Source organism: Cyprinus carpio, chromosome B22 (assembly GCF_018340385.1).
Source record: "Cyprinus carpio isolate SPL01 chromosome B22, ASM1834038v1, whole genome shotgun sequence".
Classification (NCBI taxonomy): Eukaryota; Metazoa; Chordata; class Actinopteri; order Cypriniformes; family Cyprinidae; genus Cyprinus; species Cyprinus carpio.
Genome location: NC_056618.1, coordinates 27,202,862 through 27,209,493, shown reverse-complemented (window position 1 = coordinate 27,209,493; position 6,632 = coordinate 27,202,862).

Genomic DNA, 6,632 nt, shown 5'->3' with positions numbered 1-6,632 from the left:
TTTGTCTAATGACTATGTTTTTATCAGCTGGTGCACTATATTTTCTACTGTTGTCTACTTCTGTTGTAACCACTATAGATATTGAGGGAACACACAACAACGGGTTTTTCAATGACATATTGTTATAATATTTTAAGAGCACTAAAAATAATACAAGCGACACATACTGTGAAATACTACCTAACCTGACACTACATAAGACTCTCAGATACTAAATATTAAGGCATTTACCTACACAAGCTAAACAAGTGAATACTAGTCTAAATAGTTTGTGGAATTATAGAACTATGTCTTAGAAAATAGTATCACCTGAATCAGCTGTTCATACAGAACTCTCATCCATGTAATCAATTTCCTTCTTATCAGTGCTACTTTCTCTCTTTTAATTCAAGCATAAATGAGGTATTGCCACTATCTTGAGTCTCAAAGTGCATGTCAAGTAAAAATGGCCTGAGAACTATTTTAAGACATGCTTTAACTATTTTAAGCATGCTAAAGCAAGAAACACAAAAACACAGATTCAAAGAAAAACAAACCTGTTAATCAGTTAGTAGTAAAATAAAACCCAGTGCAATGCCATCATTAATGTATATCTTGCACAGGGATCCACACAAATCTTTGACCTTGAAAAAAAAGGAATCGTAATGGCTGACATGATGGGGAAGGTAGAAATGTTAAATTTTTTGACAATTCAACTTTTCAGCACATACTGTTTGAGGAAGGACACATGGAAGGTTACTTACTAGCTGTCTGCTGTGCAGTTGAGTGGTTTGCGATTGTTTTTCTGTTTGTAAGCTATCTTACTATCACTCTGTCATTTAATTATCATCATACTTCTGATATTATCTAACAAACTAATTTTACATCATTCGTTTTTTAATGTAAACAGCTAGCACTGTGCATTAGCATTCCGTTAGCCTGTTAGTTTGTCATTCACACTAGTGATGTGTTGTTCATGAACGATTCTTTCAATTGAACTAATCTTTAAAATGACTTGAACGACTAGGGATTCGTTAATTTTATGTTGACCACGCATGCACAACATCCTACTGGTTCTTTACAGGAGACAGGAATTATTAGTTTAGTTCACCTGTTTGGGTTCGAGTCGTTTGTTCATCTCATGACAGACGCTATGCTGTCTGTGCCGGAAGGATAAATGATTAGTTCACTTCTCGAGTCTTCAGGTCTGAGACATTCATTCTTTTGTCAAATGACGTGGCAGCAGTATTGGATACAGAAATTAGTTAATAATTCCCAACCTTCCTTACAAACACATTTGCAGTCGTGTGATGCTTTTCTAGTCTCAAATTGTAACTTTTTTATTTCTCACAATTGATACATTTGTGTTTCTTTTCTAAATTTTTCGTTTTTGGTGCGCTGCTTAGCGTATTGGGAAACGTCTTGTTCGTGACCAGCTGTGAATAATGTGTGTAACACGTCGATAGAATTGACCCGGCGGTAATATAGCCTCGGTTGATGACGTCATCTGAGCGCGCCCGCAACACGGGGCTATAAATAGATAAGCCACAGGTCTTTTGTCTTCAGATCATTCTGTGCATGTGTGCGTCAGGAAGATTCTTTTTGTCTACTACAGATCTTCGTACGATGACCCAACGAAACAGTAAGTGTTGTGTTCCTCCATGCTCTCGTCCTATGTATGAGCTGGATACGCATGATTACTGTTTTGTTTGTTTGGGGGAAGAGCACGCGGTTCTGGCTTTAGAGACGGGCGAGTGCGAGCATTGTGAACTGTTCTCAGTGAAGATGCTTCGTGCTCGTCTGAACTATTTTCAGACCGCACCCACCTTTTCGTCGGAGGGCTCTCGTGCGGGTCTGCGTGACGAGCGAGCGACGGGCCCGTCCCTTTCGCTTGCAGTGTCACCAGATCCACGCATCCTCTCTCGTGATCTCGAAGCGCGCTCCGGTGCTTCTTCGATTCACGAGGAGGATGATATATCTCTTGAGTCTTCGGGCGATGAGCAGGCCTCTGAACGCTCCTCTCGCGAGAGGAAATCGGTCGAGGAGCTGCTCGAGGTGGTTACTCGCGCGGTGGACAGGCTGCAGCTTGACTGGCCACGCGACCAAGAGACCCCCAATCGTAGTAAGCTGGAGGATAGGTTTCTGTCGGGTGGTAGGAGAGAGAGACCGCAACATCAGTCTCTCCCCTTTTTCGAGGACCTCCATGATGAACTGTCGAAGTCATGGAGCAAACCGTATACTTTCCGCATCTTTGTGCCCTCGACGTTGACTTATTCAACTATCGTGGATGCAAAATCGCGGGGATATTCGGAGATGCCTCGGGTTGAAGAGTCGCTTGCGAGCTATCTCTCACCTGAATCTGCATCCTCGGTGAAGAAACCTACTCTCCCCACTAAACCTTGTAGAATTACATCATCGCTAGTGGGTAAAGCTTATCAAGCTGCAGGTCAGGCTGGTGCTGCGCTGCACACTATGGCCAGTGTTACAGGCATACCAGGCTGACCTATTGAAGGACTTGAGTGTGGGCAGTACAATCGACGAGGAAGCATTCGCTGAGCTTCGTCGGGCCACAGATTTGTCTCTCCGGGCGACCAAGCAGACGGCTCGTGCCATTGGCCGGTCGATGTCAGCTTTAGTCAGCACGGAGAGGCATCTGTGGCTTAATTTGACGGGCATTAAGGAGAAGGAACGTTTGTTTCTTTTAGACTCCCCTATCTCTCCATCTGGCCTGTTTGGCGATTCAGTTAATTCGGTCGTCGACAGGTTTAGGGAAGTAAAGAAACATTAAAAAGCGTTCGTTCAGTTTCTTCCTCGCCGCACTCAAGGGGAGGGGCCATCAGCCACCCAGCCTCGCCCCGGTCCTTCAAAAACCAGGGAGGTTAAAAAGCAGAGCGTGGCAGACCGTGCTCCCCCTTGTAGGGATTGGGGACAGGTTCGCCGTGCTCAGCAACCTCCCAAGCCGGACCTCAGGACTTTTATTAATAGGAAGAAGAAGTCCTGACGCCATGGCACCCGTGCTGGTGGGGGTAGTCCCTCACGGGGTGGGGCGCGCTCGAGAGCTTTTCGCCCCGCCCCGTTACCCTCACAAAACCCCTCCATCCCCGCCGCTTCTGGTGTCTCGGGGGGCGGGGGTTTCCAGCGAGATTTTAGATGTTCCAGTACTTCCTGCCATCATTCTGGACACGGAACATCTAACATCCCCTCAAAAGGAAGTATTGAAATTGGTACCACTCTCAGAGAGTCTGGCAGCGTGGAAACTTCTGCCAGGCATTTCTGCATGGGTATTGAGCACAGTACGGGTAGGATACAGGATCCAATTTATTCGTCATCCTCCACGTTTCAACGGCGTGGTTTCCACTTCCGTGAAACCGAAGCTGATGCAGGTACTGTCTCAAGAGCTACAAACTCTTCTGGGCAAAGAGGCCATAGAACATGTTCCTCTTCCACAGAGAGAGTCGGGCTATTACAGCAGATACTTCCTAGTTCCCAAAAAGGGTGGGGGAGTGCGTCCAATCTTGGATCTTCGAGGCTTAAACCGTACAATCAGAGCACTCAAGTTCAAGATGTTAACCGTCAAGACGGTCGTGTCGCAAATTCGGCATCGCGATTGGTTTATCACGATCGATCTGAAGGACGCATATTTTCATATAGAGATTTTGCCACAACACAGGAAATTCCTGAGGTTCGCTTTCGGGGGCGAAGCATACCAGTTTCGGGTTCTTCCTTTCGGCCTAGCCTTATCACCCCGCACGTACACAAAATGCATGGATGCAGCGCTGGCTCCATTACGACTCCAGGGCATTCGCATTTTGAATTATATCGACGATTGGCTGATACTAGCGCAATCGCGAGAGATGGCGCTACAACACAGGGACATCGTGTTAGCTCATCTAGTTTCTCTGGGGTTGAGACTCAACACCGAGAAGAGTGTTCTCTGTCCGACTCAGAGAACGACTTATCTCGGGATCGTTTGGGATTCGATCACGATACGGGCACAACTGTCTCCCGCTCGGATCGAGACCATTCAGCAGACCATGAGCAAGGTCAGGCTAGGCCAGGATCGCACTGTTCGTCAGTATCAAAAGATGTTAGGTTTCATGGCTTCAGCATCCACGGTGATTCCTTTGGGGCTGTTGCACATGAGACCGTTTCAGTTGTGGCTAAAAGCCAGAGGATTTCATCCGAGAGCCAATCCTCAAAGGCAAATAAAAGTGACGCGCCGCGGGCTTCGTACACTATCTCTGTGGATCAGACCCCGGTTCCTTGCCTTGGGTCCCACTCTAGGGGCACCGTGTCGTCGCAGACTGCTAACGACAGATGCCTCCCTGTTGGGCTGGGGAGCAGTTTTGGATGGCCACCCAGCTCAAGGGGAATGGGGGGGTCGTCAGCTCGATTGGCACATCAATTGCCTCGAGCTGATGGCCGTATTTCTGGCTCTGAAATATTTCCTCCATCATTTGAGAGACTGTCATGTTCTAGTACGGGTGGACAACACAGCAACAGTCTCATATATAAATCACCAGGGGGGTCTGCGCTCACGCAATCTGAACAAGATAGCGAGGCAGATTTTTCTTTGGGCCCAGGACAAGCTCCTGTCACTCAGGGCAGTTTACATTCCGGGGCGTTTGAATGTGGGAGCGGATTTACTGTCCAGACAGACACTTCCGAAAGGGCAATGGAAACTCCACCCATAGGTAGTGGAACAGATTTGGGAAAAATTTTATGAAGCAGAGGTGGACCTCTTCGCCTCCCTTCAGACAGCGCAATGTCCCATCTACTTCTCTCTGAGTCACCCAGCCCCCCTGGGTCTGGATGCGATGGCACACACATGGCCCAGAATGCGCCTGTATGCATTTCCTCCAGTTTCTCTGCTCCCGGGAGTCCTAGCCAGAGTTCGCCAACAAGGGTCTTGCCTCTTGCTGATAGCGCCACGTTGGCCGAACAGGGTATGGTTCTCGGAGATAATATCTCTCCTCGACGGCTCGCCTTGGGCGATTCCGGAGAGGAGGGACCTTCTGTCTCAGGCAGGGGGTACGATATTCCATCCCAGGCCCGACCTGTGGAATCTTCATGTTTGGCCCCTGAAGGGTACCAGCTGAGGAACACAGGGCTGTCGCCGGGTGTTATTGATACCATCCTTAGTGCTAGGGCTTCCTCCACCAGACGGAGTTATGCCAGTAAATGGGGTGTCTTTGACAGGTGGTGTGTGGTACACAATGTAGATCCGGTCAACTGCCATATTGCTTCAGTTCTGGACTTCATGCAAGAGAAGTTGTCAACAGGCACATGCCCTGCTACTCTTAAGGTTTATGTGGCCGCTCTTTCGGCTTGCCACGCCTTGATTGACGGGGTGCCACTCGGGAGACACCCTCTGCTCTCTCGCTTTCTTCGTGGGGCCAGACGACTGAGGCCTACAGTAAAGACCAAGATGCCTTCTTGGGACTTAGCTATAGTTCTCGAGGGTCTGGTTGAAACCCCCTTTGAACCTTTAGAGTCAGCGTCTGATAGACTTCTAACTCTAAAAATGGTTTTTCTCATGGCAATAACTTCTTTGAAGAGGATTGGGGATATGCAGGCTCTGTCTATCTCACCATCATGCTTAGACTTTGCCCCAGGGAGCGTGAAAGTGATTCTGCATCCTCATCCTGATTACCTGCCTAAGGTTCCGTTTTCGGCTGTACATCCGGTCATTCTAGAGGCTTTCTGTCCTCCGCCGTTCGCAACGCCGGAGCGGGAGAAATCTTATAGACTGTGTCCAGTCTGTGCTCTTCAGACTTACGTCCACCGCACTAGCCAGTGGCGTAAGTCGGAGCAACTGTTCGTCTGTTATGGTGGTGGTAACAGAGGAGCAGCTGCCACCAGGCAGACCATGTCTCACTGGGTCAGGGATGCTATTGCTTTGGCTTATGAGGCGCGCGGTCAAGCTTCGCCTATAGGTCTTAGAGCTCACTCCACAAGGGGGGTCGCCTCCTCTAGTGCTTTAGCAAGGGGTGCCCCCTTACAACGGGTTTGTGATGCAGCAGGTTGGTCCTCTCCGCACACATTCATAAGATTTTATAGTTTGGATGTCCATGCTACTCCGGGCTCTCATGTCCTTGAGTCAACATCACAAGCTAATGTCTGAGGCCTTCTTGTGGTTTGGTAGCACACCTGCACAACCTTAGGGGTCCAGACATTTTCAAGCACGGCGGCGTGGGTATTCTCATTCCCAATGCGCTGAGCAGCGCAGCATCGACTGAAGCTTTCGAAAGGGAACGTTCCTGGTTACTTAGCTGTAACCTTGTTCCCTGAGAAAGCGGAACGAGATGATGCGCTGCATTGCCGTACTGAAATATGTCCCAGGACTGCTCTTCAGACAAAATGTCCTGTTGATGCACCTGTGGCTTATCTATTTATAGCCCCGTGTTGCGGGCGCGCTCAGATGACGTCATCAACCGAGGCTATATTACCGCCGGGTCAATTCTATCGACGTGTTACACACATTATTCACAGCTGGTCACGAACAAGACGTTTCCCAATGCGCTGAGCAGCGCAGCATCTCGTTCCGCTTTCTCAGGGAACAAGGTTACAGCTAAGTAACCGGGAACGATCACATTTTTTAATTTTGTGTGTGGTGATGAATATGGTTTAGATTTTTTAGATATGATGAGGAA